Below are 19,481 nucleotides of genomic sequence, written 5' to 3'. Positions count from 1 at the left end.
CTTGGGCCTTTGAGGGTGACCAGGCATCTCCTAGATGCCTGTTTCTTCAGACAGTGACAAGAACAATGAAGTTGGGGCTACATGGCAACCATTAGGTGTTAGTGTACATTTTTAATTTTTTAAAAAATTTATTTAGGAGTACTCCCCTAAAGGTGTTCAGAAGATCTGGGGTCCTACCAGTGATACTTGGTTCATAGAGTTGGAGGTTGATGCAAGGGGTTTGACGATGCAGTGCTTAGAGCCAACAGGATCGCCAGGACACCTACAGAGCAAATCCTTGTTGACACATGCTTTGTATGTATTCCTGAGCACCTTCACATCTTCTTCCTCCTCAGTTAGAACCTTTGATGTTTTGTGAAGACACCAAAGAAATCCCAAATTGACATGCCCCAGTTCACTTAAAGCAAACAAGGGCCAGTGGGATAGTACAGATAGTACAGAGGTGCTTGCCTTGCATGCAGCTGATCCACGTTCAAATCTCCAACACCACATCTGGTGTCCCATTACACCAGGAGCAATCCCAGAGTAGAGTCAGGAACAAGCCCTGGGTATGAACCAATAACATTAAAGTAATAATAAATAAAAATAAAAGTAACCCATTCAAAAGTGAACCATGTGATGGAAACAAAGGACACCTCAAGTAGTCTGCATCCACTAGAACCCGGGAGCAGAAAAGAATAAGGACTAAGAAAGTATGTGGGGAGGGATCCATGTTTCCAGGCCTCGGAGCTGCCCCTCCAGGGTCCTCAAGGGTGATGTGGGAAAGCAGATCCAGAAAGGGACAGGCGGGTGTTTGCGAATAAGAGTGGGAAGGGCAGGCCCACATCTTAAAAAAAATTTTATGCTAAAAGGCATTTGAAAAGATGTATCCCTGGGGGGAGAGAAAGGAACACTTCATGAAACTAGGAACACAACAATAGTACTAAGAATGAGGAGAAGCGCAGAAGCAGCACACACAAGTGCATTTTTTTTTCCTTCGAGATTTATTTTTGTTTGATGAATCTGACACCGATCAGGGAGAGGAGAATGTTGGAAGCCCCTACAGGGAGAGGAGCCCTCAGAGTGGGGATGCTGCTTCCTGCAGGGGAGGGGGGTTGTGGGTGGGGATGGGCTTAATTTGTGGCTGGAAGTTTTCCTTTTTGTTCACTTTTATAAATCTCTCTCTTGGGGCTTTCGAGCTTCCCCTCCCTCCCACCTCCCTTTTCCAGTCCCCCAAATTTCTTTTTTTTAAAAAGCGAGCTCGCTCGCCAGGTGTGTCCCTAAGCTTTCACGGCTCTAATAAATAAGGAGCACCTGTAAAACAGTAGCTTGACTTGGTAAGTGATTCTGTACAAAGGAGAATATAGAAATACAGTATGTACACCGTATCCAGGGGTCTACTGGGCACCCTCGCCCACCAGCCACCAGCCCCCACTCCTGCTGCTGGTTCCATGGTCTTACTGGAGAGTGACCTGGACCCCTTCAGGGGGAACAATTGCTTTATTGGAGCTAGTAAACAGATACACTGAATCACAAGGTGATCTGAAAAAAAAATTTTGAAGTTTTCTTTTGGGGGGATTTTTTCTCTTTTTTTTTTTTCCTTTTCTCTCTCTCTTTTTCTTTTTTTTTTTTTTTTCTTTTATTTTTTCTGTACTCATCAGAATGGGACACTCCACGACTGTCTCACCAACTCAGTGCCAGGACACATGCTCTAGAGGACTCTGGACTCGTAGCTACAACTGTACAAGTGCACACAAGAAAATCTACCCTGTTATCCTCCACCCACTGATTGAGGATCAAATTGCACATTTCTCTTAACCATGACAGGAGAAAGCAAACAGTGAAACAGAATCACAGCCCATCGTTCTCACTTTCCCTCTTGTTTTCATTGGTCTGTCCATACCATTCCCATTATCACGAAAGGGCTCAGCCTATAGAGAGGTCGTTTCCCGACTGACTTCCTGCATCTCCGAAAACCATCAAGGCTGAAATTTCATCCCAGGCTTTCGTGACGCCCAGCAAATAGTCCCCCTCGGATTGTTTTACACCTTGAGGGCATTTTGGTCTTCAGTTCAACACTCTTGCCCTGTTCCTAAATGGGGCGCTATTTAGGGGAATTTAAAGAGAAAGCTGAGAAGAATAAACATTTACCGAGTTCTCTTGGCATTCAGTCTCTGAAAAACCACAGTATAAACTATTCATGCTGCTTCTTACATCTGTCAAATCGAAAATTAAAAGCCATAAAAGTGTAACACTGAAAATATGGCATAAAAAAAAAGAGACAAAGGTGGCCTTTGTAAAAAATAACAAGAAAAGGTATATCAGACGATAAAATATTCGAACTCTTCCTTTCAAAGTGCATCCTGGGCGGAGACAGAGACGAGTCTGAAGCGTGGAGACTTCAGAATGGTCCCCTCTCTGCCATCGAGATGTATGAACGAACAGTACCAGGTCCCACACCGGACAATGCAAATCACTGTTCTTCGCGTAGCAGCAAAACCACAGCAGTTTCTAAAAAGATTTTTTTTAAAAAAGGATTTTGTCTTCCATTCGGTCTTTTCTTTCAGCCTCCCCATCTTGTTGGAGTGGCAGGGATGGGGGCAGGGAGGATCCCTCCATTGGTCCTCTGGATGAGTTGGGGCTCTGTCTAGTCCAGAGGCGCTGTCCTCATGGTCTTTGGGGAGAAGCAGTGATGGTGGCAGCAGAAAGGCGAGGCCCGTGTGGTGGGTCCAAGACATGCTGGCTTCTCTGGGCTGGCGGCCACCGAGGGAGGGCCGCTTCCTCAGAGATGCTTAATGACAGGAAGCGGCTGGATTTGCTTCAATGTTCGCCAGGAGGGTGGTGAGTTGACCAGCTGGCGTCACAAGATGGTGTGACATGGTTGGCCTGTGCCCTCTCTCCATGCAAAGTACCCTGGGAATGAGTGTTCCTGCAAAAAAATGGAAAAGGGGCCCATCAAAATCCCACTGTCCAGACCACCACTAACCAACCCCCAACAGAGGACAATCTGGCCCGAGTCAGCAAGCTCCATGTCAGATTCCTCGTACCCGCCTCTGCCCCCCACAGAGTGAGTCCCCAGAAGGAAAAACAGTGCAGCAGGGTTACTGGATGACTTTGCCTTGGCACTGGTCCTGTCAGCTTTATTGAGGAGAGGAAACTTGAGTCTTTTTGAATCCCATAAGGAGTAGGGTGCTTCCCGCCTGCCCCTTCCCCAAAAAGTACAGCATCCTAGAAGCCCCAGCCACATCTCGCCCTGCTCATCACTGTGTCATTGTATTCTTCACCAGAAAAAGATTGTCTTAGAGGTTCAAGATGAGCCCAAAATCAGACAAGTTTGCTGAGAAATCTCCACCTCTGATTTTTGCTGCCCAGGAAGAAACCCAGGAAATTGCTTTTTTGCACATTCAAAACATGGCTAAATAGACAACTGGTGGGAGGGTTCCTACGAGAGGCCTATGAGCTGGAAGTCAGGCGTGTGGCTGGGGGTGGGGTGGGAGTTCTTCCTGACAGAAACACCATTTATAGCCATCTTAGCCACACCAACAGTAGCATGGGTCTGGATCCAGGACTAAATGTCTGGAAGCCCATTTCTGGATCATGTATCACCCAACTCCTTTTTTTTTTTTCTTGGATTTTGGGCCACACCTGATGACACTCAGGGGTTACTCCTGGCTATGTGCTCAGAAATCCTCCTGGCTTGGGGGACCATATGGGAAGCTGTGGAATCAAACCGTGGCCTGTCCTAGGCTAGTGCAGGCAAGGCAGATGCCTTACCACTTGCACCACCACTTCGGCCCCTCCCAACTCTTTTTGTGTTCATCTCTACCTCTCTATCCTTCCTGGCTTACTTCTTTTGTTTCCCAGTTCTTGGTCTGAAACACAAGTTCTCCCTAGCCATTCCCAGTAAGTAGCCACAGAAGTTGGCCAGCCCAGTCCAAATGTCCATGAGGCCTGGGCTTGTATTTGTTTAGCTCAGCAATTCTCAACCAGAGGCCATTGGGCTCTTCCAAAAGGGCCATAGGTCAAAATTGCACAAGTAAAGGGGTGTGCAGCATGAGTAGGGAGCCAATCAGTAGAATATATTGGTCCAAGGAAGGAAACAAAGTTTAAAAGGGTCCACAGTTGGAAAAAAGGGTGAGAAGCATTGATCAGGCCTGGGAAGACTCTGGTTATGACTAGGCTTGTAAATTATGCAGCAATTATGCCCCAGACCCCAAAACTTCACTTTCCTCCTGCCAGCCCATGGGTTTGTTTGACATGTAATGGTTAAAAGTGCAACTGTACAGAGTGACAATTCCTCACACTGGAGAGGAGCCTTAGAACAATGAACACATGATTTCAGGATGGCAAAAGAACTTAGGAGTTGAAGGGACCCCAGGAAATAATATGTGTCAATTTCCTTGTTTAGTAGCTGAAAGAAAGGAAGCCAACAGAGAGATCTGTACACTTGCTTGGTGTGTGTGCAGCATTAACTAGTCCAGTGTGGGGTTCAAATGTACACAGGGAGAGCTGGGTAGATGCTTGTGCTTTGAACCCTGTGGTCCAGAGCGCTGGTGTTAATGGCCACGATACTGATGATCAACCAAAAGCAAGGTTTGAGGATCTGAATGTGCATGACAGGAAATGCCTGAATTCCCCCAAATCACATTAAACCACCAAATCTGTGTGCATTTAATATGTATATTAAATAACCAAAGTGAAAATGCAAAACACCACCACAAGTATGCAAAGGGGGTGGATTACAAGGCCTTGGAAACCTTTTCATTTCATTTCATTTGGCATGGTCCAGATTTGAAAATGTGGCAACTGGAAATAAAATGTCCTCTCTGAATAAAGAGCTCACTTTGATTTCTTTTGCCTTTCTCTCTCTCCCTCCCTCATCTTTCCCTCCCTTCTTTCCTTTCTTCCTCCTGGTTTCTCTTTTTCTTTTGAGAATGACAGTCAATGACTAGATTGGATACAAAAACAGAAACTCCAAGAGCCACCATCAAAATGACTAGTCTCAGAAAAAGCAAATAGATCCAAAGACCCTAAGGGGTGCCCTGCAGGAGGAGGCAGCTATGTAGGGAGAGCATCCAGAAAGCAGCCTTGGAGCTAGAGGGAAACAGTCTTCTGCTCAGGGCTTAGGACCAAGAGTGACCAAATCCCCTAGTCAAAGGGTCTTTAAAAGGGGAAACAAAAACTGTGTATAAGGCTTTCTTCCATGACTGGGTGACGCCAACATGGATGGAGCATGTGGGAATGACTTACCTAATTACATTGCCTTTTTCTTCCATGTCATCATGACTCCCTCAGCACTTTCCCAAAGGAGAATCTTTCTCAAATAAGTTTCTTTATATTTAAATCACCTCTGGACAGAGGCCAGAAATGGACAACATCAGACTCCTTGGGGAAATTTTCAAGACTTCATAAAAGACTGGGGAACGGGATTATAATGAGAGCCATTCTGGAACCTTAACTACAGCATTCGTCATCCCAAACACTATAATAATCATTATTATTCTCTGGTATCTATTATTGTCTAGTAAATAATATGTGTTTTCCCCCAAAGTTCTAAAGGGTGCAGCTGCACTACTCTCTATTTTTTGCAACTCCACTCCTGCTGCTCCCAGAGCTGCCTCACACCCAGCTTATTTTAAGAGACAGCAAAGCAGCGAGTTTCTGCCACTTCCTTCATGCTTGCCTCAAGCTCCCCATGTTTGGGACACCTACAAAGACCAGTTGATGGCAGTGCTATACACCCTTTCTACTTACTAATATTTCTTTTCTAGGGCTGGTGGGGTCAAGGCAACCTTCTTACTGGTGACGTAGGATGAGGCCCTGGAAGCGGTGAAGATACAAACTTAGCTGTTTCTGTTAGGGCAAGACACAGAGCTCCAGCATGGGGCTAGACAAGCTGGGAGTTTTAGACAGGGCTCATGGTTCCATAGCCTGAGCCAATTCCCACTTTGCCCTTGCCAAGCAGAAAGAACCTGTGGAAAATGCATCTTTTCTCTCTAAAGAACTTGAGCTGGCGAAGGAGAATGGGCTGTGAGAAGGAAACTAGAGATGTGAGTTACTCCTCAGCAGGAGTTACCTTACTTAGTTCCCTCAATAAGTTACCCTTGAGGAAGTTACCTGGGACTTCCTACATGCCCTGATTCTTTGTCAGTAAAATGGGGGCCTTCGAGAGAGCTTTCTCATCTACCTTTCATCTTTCACTCTGAGATGGTAGAATTGATGACTCCAAGCCAGTATCAAGAACAGAGTGGCTGAATATTAATGTGATCCATGTAGAAAAATAAAGCCTACAAATTCCTGAACTCTGAAGGCCAAAGTCTTTTAACCCCCACTCTAACACACACACACACACATATACACACAAACACACACACACATCCTTGTGGCAAACATTCTTGGTGGTTCCTTAGTACTTGTGTCTTTTATCAGGATTTTCATCTGAATGGAGGATTTGTCTGAAGACAGGTAAAACCAGTGCCCTATTCTATAGGACACCATTCATGTACACCCACACACAGTCCTCTCCTTTTGCCATGCATGTGCCGTGCATGGAGGAGCCCCATGAGGCTGATTTCTGTGGGCCAGAATGATCAGGAATTCACCAACCCTTTGGATCAGAGGACGCAAATGTATAGCATGCTTTATCTAGGGGCATATTCTCTTACCATCAGGAGAATTAAATGGGTTCAATTCATCTTACTTAATCATATAATTGCTGTATAATGAAAGAGAAAAATGTTTCTGAATACTAATAAATTAATCAATGATGGAGACTGTCCAAATACGGCCATTCCCAGGACCAGGGATGTGGTTAAGCACACTCGCTTCGCCTTGGTGAGGCCCTGGGTTTGATACCATTACTGCATGGGCATGTGTGCGCACACATAAATATTCTCTGGCCATGCCCATCTTTTACTTATTTGACTTTAAGGGCAAAAGATTTGTTGCTGGTTGCACTTAAAAGGAAATTTTTATGAGTTCCAGGCAATCCCCCTCCACACACAAAAGTGTCCCCAGAAACATATTTGCTTAATTATCTTATTTTATACCCCCAAATTTTCAAACTAGTGTTTCCATAGTACAAGAGCCATCTCTACTAGAAGCCTGATTTAATGAATTCATTTTCCAAACCTTTATTCATCTTTCTTTCCTCAAATACATTTGCTCTTAGCAAAACCAAATCCTGTGGGTCTGTCTTGCTTAGCAGTTTCAAAGGCAACGTTCCCAGTTACTGTCATATCTAAAACCCCTGTGGCATCAACTCTATGATGAACCATATATTCTTTGTGCCAAACCTACTCGCTTGGGTCCCAGCCCCAGGTGCTACTAGCAGCAATGGCATCCTCAGCCACAATAATACATTATTTCCCAGGGTTGAAGGTTGCCAGGCTGTGCTGGCTTGAGCCACAATGTTTATCTGGGACAATAACAAGTCCCTGAGTACTGGGCTGCTCTCAGGTGCTCTTCTGGGACACTTGCAAGGGTAAGAGGGCCTATGACTGGTCATGAACAGAGCAAAGATCAGCAGAGAAACCTGGTTGTAGGGCCACTCAAGGGTCTCTATCCCAAGCCTAACTCAGAGAATGCTTGGACCAGGTGTAGGGGGAGCTGAAGTTTGCTCAGAAATAGCTTTATTGTCCCCCCCTTCTTCCCTCATGTGGCCCAGTCACCTCCATTTGACTAGGCGCCAACAAGGTTTTCCCCAAGACAGAATGGTATTTGTGTATGAAGTTGAGACCATCTGTTTTCTTTTAACTCATCATTTCAAGAAAGTCATTGAAAAACTTCCTGTCCCCAACCGAGAATGACTGTAGTGGGAAATAAACTTGTGACAGGGACCAAGGCAGACTCTTCTCTGGCCTGTGCTTCCCACCCCATTGCTGTGATCCAGTAAAGTTCCTATATATTTAAAGGGAAAAACTATTAAACCTAACAGAAGGACTTGGTTTTCTTTTTCAAAAATAATTTCCCTGGGGCTGGCAAGGTGGCGCTAGAGGTAAGGTGTCTGCCTTGCAAGCGCTAGCCAAGGAAGGACCACGGTTTGATCCTCTGGTGTCCCATATGGTCCCCCCAAGCCAGGGGCAATTTCTGAGCACTTGGCCAGGAGTAACCCCTGAGCATCAAACGGGTGTGGTCTGAAAAACCAAAAAAAATTTTTTCCCACAATTTTATTCTTTAATTAATAAAAATCAAAACCACATAAAACCATCTCACCATGTTCCAACCTCTATCTTTGAGTCATTTTGGGGGGGGCAAGGAGGTGGGGTGAGGGATACACCTGGTGGTGTTCAGGGCTTACTCTTGGCTCTGTGATCAGGGATCACTCTTGGTGGGTCTCAGGGAATGATATTTAGACCACCATGGATCGAACCAGATTCAACAGCATGTTAGGCCACTGTACTATCTCTCTGGCTCCTTTTTAAGTGAAAAATGTAGGTTTTCTTTGCTTACCTGGCTATATGAATTTAACAGGCTAAGATCTCCTCTTTCTAACAAACAGTCATTGATTGCTAGTTCTTTAAGATCCTAGGAACTAAACTGTGGAAGCAGCCCTAAGCACTCACAGAAGTTTCCATCTTCATCTTAGACCAGTGGTCGGCAACCTGCGGCTCACGAGCCACATGTGGCTCTTTACACTTTTAATGTGGCTCTTCTGTGTGCGGGGCGGCACTCCAGGAATCAGGACTCTGCTCCTAGCCTCTGTCAGTGAGTGCCCTGTGTGTCTCTCAAAATAAATTTCAATCGTGATTTTGGCAAGATTTGGCTCAGTTGAAAAAAAAGGTTGCCAACCACTGCCTTAGACAAATGATTCTTTTTAACTACCTTAATTTTTTCCTGAAAGAATCTGGGTGTTTAAATAAACCAATAACTGATCATTTCACAAAGATCCTAAAGCACATAGTGAAGCATGTGGCAACATCCTTACACACACAAAAGTACAAAAGAAATGGTAGCCAGAGATAATGTTCTGCAGGACGTTTGAAAGAAGAGCCTTAGAGCTCTGGGCTTCTGCCTTTCAAACAGTTCCGAATATAGTTTGGGAAAGCTGTAATTTTGATAGAGAGATAGATAGTAAAAAGATTAAGGAGCTTGCCTCAAAGACTGCTGACCCAAGTTGACTCCCAGTACTGTTTATGGTCTCCTAAGAACCTCCAGGAGTCATTCCTAAGCAGAGACCCAAGAATAGCCCCTGAGCAACATAGGGTTTGTACTCCAAAAGTCTCCCCCACCCCCCAAAAAAAAAACTTTTTCAGAGTTGTAAAGGGGCTTAGTAATAGCTATAGTCCAATTTCCTTGCTCTGCTAACATAGCCTCTAGAAGATATTGGATAATAAATAAACCTTATTGATTTTTCATTCAGTTTCTTTAAAGACACAAACTAATTGATATACCTACCTTATAAAAGTTTGCTTGGACCAACAAGTAAGTGCTTATTGTAGAACCAGTTAGTTATTTGTTTATATTTATATAATCTGAACACAGACCATATAAGCTATCAAAACAATTGAGAGAAATGCCAGTTTTATGTGGCAACTTGCTATGCCTATGGATCAACAGTAGAAGTCTTAAGATGTTGGAGGCTTCTGAGAAAGAGGCCTGATGTTCTTGCAACCTTACACTGGCAGAGGGAGTGAGGGAGCACAGGGAATGAGCAAGTCTCATACTCATGGAAACCACTGCAAAAAGTTCGTGTAAGCACAAGGATCCCTAGTCCCACCTTTCCCCTTCCCGCAAACAGCCAAGGAGAGGGGTGTGTGGTTAGTAATTGCTTTTTCTGCAACCCTTCCTTCCACCTCTCAGCCCCAGATGTTCAAGTACAACCTATTTCCTCTCTGGAATCAGCTGCCCAGTGTGAGGAAACACTGCTGTGGGCGGTGAGAACATGACCCTAGGCCTTGGCAAAGGGTGTGTAACTCAAGCAGGTTGGTGGTGTCCTGTGTCTCACTGAAAGGCAAGGCAGATGAGGACGCAGGTTCTAAGCTGAGCTGTACTGCTGACCTTGAGCCCAGGCTCAACACTTCTTTCAGTCCTCCTTGTAAAAGTGGAACCAGACATCTCAGAATTTCTGGAATGTTTTCCCTGACCTCTAAGGTGGATAGCATGAAATCATGCTTTTTTTTTTTTTAAACTTTGCATTACACATCTAACTGAGGGAAGGAGCTATAACCTGCAGGAGGACAAATTGTTTTTTTGGGGCCAAATCCAGTGGTGCTTAGAGATTACTCACTTGCCTCTGTGTTGAGAGATTATTGCTGGCAGAATTCAGGAGTGCTGGGGATTGAACCAAGATTGGCCATGTGCAAGGCAAGTGCTTACCCCCTAACTATGGCTCAGCACCCCCACCATATCAATTATCATTAACTACTATGTACTTTATACTATTTATATTGGTGCCTGACAACTCCATGAAACAGCATTATACTCATTTGGTCATGTATAAAATATACTCATGGATTAGACTGCAGTGGTCCTCAAACTATGGCCTGCGGGCCACATATTGTATTTGTATCTGTTTTGTTTCTTCATTGCAAAATAAGATATATGCAGTGTGCATAAGAATTCATTCATAAGTTTTGTTTTTACTATAGTCAGACCCTCCAATGGTCTGAGGGACAGTGAACTGGCCCCCTGTTTAAAAAGTTTGAGGACCCCTGGATTAGAGTGATGATAGCACAAGGACTAAGGTGTCTGCCTTGCATGTGACTCATGCTGGTTTGAATCCCCAGCACTGCACATGGTCCTCAGAGGTCACAGCTAAGCATAGAGGCAGGAATAGGTCCTAAACAACACCAAGTATGTGTCCTGAACAAACAAAAGAGATGTACTCAGTGCTTTTGCATAGACACTCTGAATCATTGTTGCCACATAGGAGAGACATTTTTCTGGTTGTTGTTGTCGTTTTTCATCTGTAACATGGGTTTAATTAATAGTATCTCAAAGAATTGCTATGGGATGTAACTTTTGGAATGCTTACAATATAAAGAAAATATTCAATAAATATTAGACATTGCAACTAGAGTTTTTTTGTTTTTTTCAGGGGTGAGGGGGCATCCACAGTACTGCTTAGAGGGCCCAGGAATTAATACTCGACCTGTTGGCTATATGGTTTAAGGCTAGATCTTAACAATCTAATGCTATTTGGGCCAAATGGTTCCCAGGGGCATCCAGGGCTATACCAGCACTGATACTTGAGAGACTACATTGGATACCAGGGATGGAACTCAGGTCATTGTGCATGCAAGTTCCAGTAAGCAACTATCACCACTTTTCAAAAGCAACAGGTGTTAGTCGCTGGAGGCTTCTCTCATCTTTGTATCATGCTAATAACACTGTAATTGCCATTTCTAGGATGCCTTGGTATATGCTACACTTTGTCTGCTCTCTGACTTATCCTTCTTGCCAGGGAAGAGATTCATGTCCTTTAAACCACACCATAACTATCTCAGTTACTATTAGTTCACAATGCCACAAGTTGCAGCGTTAGGCAGTCTGGTTTAAGGCCTGGAAGGTAGAAAAAGGATATCTGTCTCCCCAAGTAGCCAAACCCCTTTAACAGACATTGGAGGATATGGCACAGATTCTCTATGAATCTCTAAAGGGCATTCAAGGTCAAACAGTCAGCAATGCCTTCATACTGCTTTTCAGTGCAAAGACAGAGCTGTGGGGGGTCACAGTGGCCACAGTACAAGAACATCTGAAGCTATAGCAGCCTTCCTATCCCCAGGAGATAACAGGCCACATCATGGCCTCCCCCCACAAAAGGGCCTGCACTGTGCAAGCTTCCTTAGGCCTCCCCTCATGCATGACGGCCATGAAGTTCCATGCTGGAACACGGGCACTGCAGCCCCTGCTACCACACTGAGTCGGCCATGTTTAGCTCCTCATATGGTAATTAGCCTGTCATCAGAACGAAACCATCAGCTCCAGTGATGCCAGTCTTCCCTTGCTCCCTTTCAATCTACCAACAGCTGCTCAAGTAATTTTCCCCCAACAGATTTCCTCCTTATCACGCCTCTACTTAAAGCGGTGTTGATGCTGCCTGCTGCTCAGAATAGAGCCCCCCAATTCTTGTCTCCAACTCCCTCCATCCCACTTTTCATGCCTCCTCCCTGGAAAGTCAACCTAAAGGCACTTATTCTCTACTACTATAGCCCTGAACACCTGCTTGCCTTCTTAATTTTTTGGCCAGTCTATGATCCTCCATGGTTTTAAGACCAAACTAGGAATTCACCTGCCTCATAAAAACCTTTTGCTATCCCTTTAGGACGGGTTCCAAACCTGAGACTCATCCATTTATAGAGTAAAGATTCAGCCCACCTGCAGCCCCCCAACAGTTTCCACCATGAGCCTGTCCCTGTCATCCACAGGGATGGCCCATGATGTCACACTAGTTCACAGGCTCTGTGAGCCGATTCTGAATGTGACCTTGGTTATTTTCTATCTTTACAGATTATGAGTTCCTCCAAAGAAATAGGGGTCCACTTTTGAATTTTCCTTTTTATTACTCCTTTTCCCTCCTTCCTGAGAGATCTTAATAACACTGCCAATGCTGGAAGTTTGTGTTAGATATTGTTAGTTTAAAATATTTTATCATCTAGGGAAATTAATAGACTATCTCTACACTATAAATAAGTGAAAAGAAAGGCTCCCATTCTTCACTTATTATGTGTTGCAGATTGTAATATATGAATTAAGTATATTTTATATATGTAAGCCACACATATGTACACAGTTAATACAGGACAAGGTGGAGCTAGAGAGATATTGCAGGAGTTAAAGCCCTTGACATACATGCACTCGATCAATGTTCAATTCCAGCACCATATATGAACCCTGAGAAATCTCAGGGTGACCACTGAGCACAGAGCCAAAAATAAACCCTGAGGACTTCTGGATGTGGCCAACACACATATACACACACACACACACACACACACACACACACACACACACACACATCCCTCTTCACAAGACTGGACATTGTGCCCATATGATTTATGAGAACACTAACAAAGTCAGAATTAGGTCTGTATGAGAACTATATCCGGATATATTTTTGCTTTGACAAAATGCAGGAAACCCCTCCCCCCAATTGATGTTTGACTAAAATCAAAACTCATAAAGCACTCTAGCCTTAAATTTTAAAAGAAATTCTACCTATATATTTCTAATTAATTTAAACTTATGAAAATGCTGTCTAGTAAGAGTGATTAGATACTCAAGCAAGTTTATAGGCCTTTCTAAACCTCCCCTCTCCACTTCCTACTCTTGTTCTTACCAGAAAGTTGCATTTTACCAGTCATCAAATAGTGTGAGCCCCAGAGGCCTGTGGTCAGTTTGAAATTTATAACCTCCGAAGCTTAAATGGATTCTAGTGTGGAAAACTTCCCCTCCCCTCTCCTCCTTTTCCCCTTAAGTGCACAAACAGGCGCCCCATGATAAAGCCAGGCTTCTGGTCTTAGTTTCCGAGATGTCTGAAGGTGAATCATAAAGAATTCAATCAAACCACCAAGAAATTGTACCCAAGACATTTCAGGGAACAATGTGACACTTTACGTTTAGATGGACACAGTTCGAATTCAACACTAATGGAAAGTTTTGAAACTAATTATTCTTCAGTGAAGAAAAGAGGCAGGACTGAATATAATTCATAACGAACCTTTGGGGAACTCAGGTTGTTTTTTAACTTGCAGATGATCTACTCTATTTATGATGGGTTTTTTTTTTTGTATATAAAAATAATCTGTATCCACTAAAAAAACCATTTGGATTAAAACCAGAAAAGCACAAAGAACTGCATACATGCTATAGGAATTTCACCTTGTATCTTCCTTAAACTCAGATACCACTCAATTACAGCATTCTAGTGGGAGAAGGCTTTTGGAACAAGTACTTAAAAATGGCTTATAAATATTTAAACAAAAGTATCTAACAAATCATAATGACTAAGTTTTGCATCTAACCACATGTGCTCCAAATATCTTGAAATTACTCTAAATATGGGTTTAAAATATCAAAAGGGCTTGTTGATGGGATGCAGAACTTTGCAGGGAAACTTAAACCTGGTCCTTCTTGCTCCCACAATACCCAATCTGTACCATTTTTAAAAGTGTGCATGTGTAGATTTTCTTAGAAAAAGATCATGTTACCGTCTGAATTTCCAAAACAAGAGCTGGAGGATGAAGTATAGGGTTTCCCCTTCTCTCACCAAATGCAGGCTAGCCACTTTGCTTCTAGATAATTTGTTATTGTAGGTTGGCTCAAATTTAAGACAGTAACATTTTAGAAACACTTGTAGAGCTAAGCCAGCTGCAAGGAGGATATCATTACAAATTGAGACACATGTTGTATGGGAATACCATTCATTTCAATACCAAAAACATGTCTGGGGAAATAAGCCATGCAAATGAGGGAGAGAGATACTTTTTAATTGCATTTTTGGGAATGTTAGGTCAATGTTTCATATCAAATGAGTCTATAAAGTATGTCTTTCCCTTCTGTTCTTGAAATTCTTTACAGTTACATTTTTAAGTCCTTAAAAAAAACCACCTATGGCTTGTTATCAAAAACAACAAATCAGAGTTTTGCAGAGGTAATGATGAGCCAAACAGAAGTGGATCAAATCCCTGGTTGAAAGGAACCCATGACATTCTAAGACTGATCCAGGCCAACGTGGCGACTCCTACCCTACCTCAATGTGCTACATGGATGGTTCAGTCCTAGGAACAAATTTTGGAGATTATCAGGGACATTTTATAAGTTCTCTAATCTAAAACTATTTAGAGTATATGCAGGAGCTATTTTGAAGCACAGGAGACTCAGATTTTATTTCCATTGTTGTTTGCTTTTACCCTGATCATTTTCTCAAGCCTCTATCAAATGCCCCTTGAAACGTAAACAGTACATGTGCCCTGTGCATGGTCATGCTTTTCTTCCTCGTTGGTAAGGCTCACATTCTCAGTCCTGACCCCAACCTACCATTTCTCAGCCAGAATGCTGCGGAAATCCACAAATCTGGAGAAAAATTCTATGTGGTTAGTTTAGAGCTGGCATCTAAAATGGCATTTACTCCTTTTCCTTTGAGAATAAAGCCATATTAAAGAATACCAGCTCTAAACTGTTTATCTTTTACATCTTTATCTTTATAAACAAAGCTCATTTGTTTCTCTCTTTTGTGCTTTTGAGGCATTAAAAAAAAGTTTACACATGCAGAATGAGTTTCCTTAACCTGCCTCTACAGAGAGTGCTATGTGTTTCAAATGGTTTCAAACTGAAAAATAACCAAATAGTTCCACCTAGGGCCTTGAGACAGAAACTAGAATGGCTACCTGCTGCTTCCCTGGCATCGTTTCTGACACTAGAGTCTGGGAAAAGCTAAGTGTTGGAGGATTCATGACATGAGTCAAATGTTCCATGCTAAAGCCGACTTTGGTCTTCCAACACCTGCCCCTTCACTTCCCCATTCTCCAGAAGGGAGGCGTAAATGACTGAACCCTGATGGCCATGCTTAGGTCAGCCGATGAGTGAGTTAGTGCAGACCAGGCTTATTTCCACTAGTTTATTCTTAATGATCAAAAGCCTTTCCTGGTCCATGCACACTCTTTCCAAGCAAAGATGCCTGCTAAGGAGCAGGGGAACAAGGGATGCACCCATGCCTTTCTCTCTAGGGCTCTCTAAGGTCACCTCTCAGCCTCTAGCTATTATTATCTCTTAGCTTCAAAACACAGCTAGAAGGTGCCTATAGTGGGATCGCCTCTCCTCAGACCATCTACACCTTGGAAGACCAAGATCTGGGACAGTATCTTCAATTGTTATTTTTCTTGCTTCCTTCTCCTCCTCCTATCAGCCTTTTAAGTTTTAAGAGAATTTAAAATTAATACAAGTTTTCTCTGAGTAACAAAAAAAATTCCAACTCATATTGGTGGTACTATAAGGTCTTCTTCAAAGATGTAGTACCATACTTTTTCTAAAGTCCTAAATCTATGGACCTTCTCATCCTAAGAAAATGCCTCTGAGCATGAAACAGCCAAGTTTGCAGAGAACACTGGCACTGCCAGCCCATCATAATTAGTCTACGGAGCAGGAGAGCAAAAGGTCTGGAGATTAGGGCCAGGACAACCACTGCACTTGCCTTACCACAGAGCGAGCTGTTCTCACAGCCTTAACCTCCCCATCTCCTGCCCTGAGGAAACTGGAAGATCATGACTACATTGAAATAAATACTTCTCTCATATGTAATTTACTATACCATCATAACCAGGCTGAAAGAATATTTTACAACCAAATGCTCGTACATTCAAGTCCTCCTTGAGTCCCAGTCAGAAGATCAACAGAGTTCTCACAGCACTAAGGAGTTGTGTCGAGGGCCATCTCCACTCCAAGAAACACCATTCTGCATCTGAAACCAGCCAAGTGAGCATCCAACTCCTCACATGGGTGCCTGATGTTGTCTGCTCACAGGCTTCTTGCTGGCTCTGTGAATCATCTCTATTTGGCACCTCTGCTTCCTCAGAGAAATGCTTATATCAGGGCTGAGGTGGTCAATAAACTTTCCAATAATCAAGTTCTAGAACATGAAGATAATAAAGCATAAACCTGACCTCTCCTAGTCTATACTCTCATCTCTCTCTAAGAAATGAAACTGGCAAAACATTACCTGTCTCCAACAACACTCTGGCTTTCCAAATAATGGAGCATTCCTGTAGTCATTCCTTTTGGTCCCATGACTAATCACTAAACCAAAACTCCAGTTACCTTCTCCAGCTCTCCTGAAGAATGCAGGTGGCAGGACTCTGCTGTGGCTGGGGGAAACAGGGAAGTAGGGAGACACCAATGAATGAGATTCAGGAAAAAAGGTTTATATTTGGGGATCCCCTAGGATGGGAAGTTGTTTGGACTTGTTGCTCCTCCAGAATGAAAAAAGGTCAAAGTGAAAAAGTTACTAAGTGTGGGGCACCTTTTTTCCATTGATTATTTTACTTAAAGAGAATATGCCATGTCCTGGAAAATCAAGTATTGGAGAGGTTATTTTCTTTTGAATATCCCCAAACATTTGCAAATGGTTATTCTGAACTCCCCAACATACCATAAACAAGTGTTAATGGTAAAAATTCAGAAAATGCACAACTGCAAACAGCTATCCCTCAATTTCCAAGGCAAAGACAAAAAAGGGAGTATTCCATTTGTAAATGAATTCTTGTGGATAGAATAGTTTGGAAAGTGTTTATACATTTTTTCCTTATTATTTGGGGGGATTATTTTTCATCTTACAGAAGCTGCATAACCACGATCTGGCGTCTTCAAGTTGAAGATGAAAGAAAGTTTACAACTCTTTAAAATCTTCAACTAAACTTAATTAGTTCTGCATCTAGGAAAATATCTGCCCACTAAAATCATATGTAATCAGATCAACAAACAAGAATGCATGCAAGTCAGGTAACCAGAAACAATGTAACTGTAAAATGGTAAAGAAACCCAAAATAATTCCGCAGTTTGTCAAGAATGAGCAAATACGATGACTTGTTGGAAGATAAGTATACTCATCTAAATCTTTGATTAGTTTCAAGATATAATCTGCTTTGAACCTATTAAATGATTTTTAATATGAACACAGCACACGAATGGGTGAGCACGGAGGTCCCTGCCTGAGTCTCTTATGAGAAATGCTACACACTATTGTCAAATGCATAGAGAAGCCAGTGTCTGCCCCTCAGCCCCCCTAGCCCAGCCCCCATTTCATTTCTGGATTTTATTGCCTTCCACTCTGGGCTTTAACTTGTAGTTAATTTTCACTGTCAGGGCATGCATGCCATGTAAGACCTTTGCTGCTTGTTGGTGTTTACCACTTCTTCAACCTAACAACTGGACTGGAATTCTGAAGGCATGAAAGAAAATTCCCAGCACAGCAGGAACAGGCAGAGTCTGGGAGTGAATGTGGCAGGTTTGGACTGTGCTGCAGGGTGATAGAACTATAGAGAGTGGGTGAGGGGAATAGGACCAAGAGGAGGAGAGGCGGGTCTGCTCTGTCTTAATCACTTCCCTTGTCAGCCTGCTATAGCTCACAAAGCAAGTGGCTCTGACTTCAGAGAAAGGCTATAATTTCTTGGAGGACTCATCACAAAAAGAACTTTCTAATCTCAGGGGAGCAATGGGCAAATTTCATCAATGCATCTTCTGAAATTGGCTGAAGTTAGGTGAATATTTTTAGTAAGGATCCTAGTTTGATTTTTTTCTAAAATTTTAATTCTGAGCATGTATAATCCAAATACCCATCATATATCCTGTGCTTTTATGGTTTGGGCTCCATAGTACTTATGGAGTATTATATATATAAAATGCATTTTAGCTCCATAATACTTATGACTAGTAGCACTGTGCTTGATCTGTGACCTGGTTCCAGCAATGGCATTCTTGTTCCAGAAACTTTCTCTCCCATACTTCTCTCTTAATATCCTTTGAAGAAGTGGTACTAGAATGTATTTCAATTAACATTCCCAATGCTTTCTTAGAGTCATCTTTTTTGTTCCACATTTTCCCATTACTCATTTTTTCATCAACCAGAATAAGTTACTCTAGGAGAGAAATCAGGGGTAACTATAAGAAAGCTAGGGGCCGGCGAGGTGGCGCTAGAGGTAAGGTGTCTGTCTTGCAAGCGCTAGCTAAGGAAGGACCACGGTTCGATCCCCCAGCGTCCCATATGGTCCCCCCAAGCCAGGGGCAATTTCTGAACGCTTAGCCAGGAGTAACCCCTGAGCATCAAACAGGTGTGGCCGAAAACAAAACAAAACAAAAAAAGAACAACAAAAAAAAAGTCATCTGCCTTGAAACAGCAGAACTTTGTGGATGTAAAATCAAGAAGGTTTGGCATACTAGGTTTTATCCTGCTCATTTTGGCAAAATTATCCATGGAAAAGGAAATGCCAAACTCTGGTGAAACCAGCTCTCTTTCTAATTCCAAATACCCCCTCAACCCCTTGGTACTACACTTTCCCAGCAACTAGTTACAAGTTAGGTATGCAAATGAGAGTTATGCCAACAAAGTCTGGATATGCCACATCAAATGTTCTTATCCCACTAGAATGGTATTTTCTTTTCACCATGGCATAATGGTTTGGTCAAGGTGGTGCTGGGAAACCAAGAATTAAACACTAAGTACTGGACTTGGTTTTTGTCTAGGAACTTTCCTTAAGACAACTGAGATAAATAAAAGGATGTGCTCAAGTAGAGCAATAAAGTGACCAATGAGCCTATTTTCCTAGAATCATTTAAAGAAATTATAAGGCCAAAGTTGTAGTACAGTGGGTAGGGTGTTTGCCTTGCAAACTGTCAGCCCAAGCTTGATCCCTGATGTTACACATGATTCCTGAACCCCACCAGGAGTAATCCCTAAGCTTATAGCCAGGAGTAAGCCCTATTGGGTAGGCTCTCTAACGCCATCCAAAACAAAAACCAAAAAGAAAATGTATCTATGGGGCCGGAGCAATAGCACAGCTGGTAGGGCG

Source organism: Suncus etruscus, chromosome 4, assembly GCF_024139225.1.
Source record: "Suncus etruscus isolate mSunEtr1 chromosome 4, mSunEtr1.pri.cur, whole genome shotgun sequence".
NCBI lineage: Eukaryota > Metazoa > Chordata > Mammalia > Eulipotyphla > Soricidae > Suncus > Suncus etruscus.
This window is presented reverse-complemented; position numbering follows the sequence as displayed.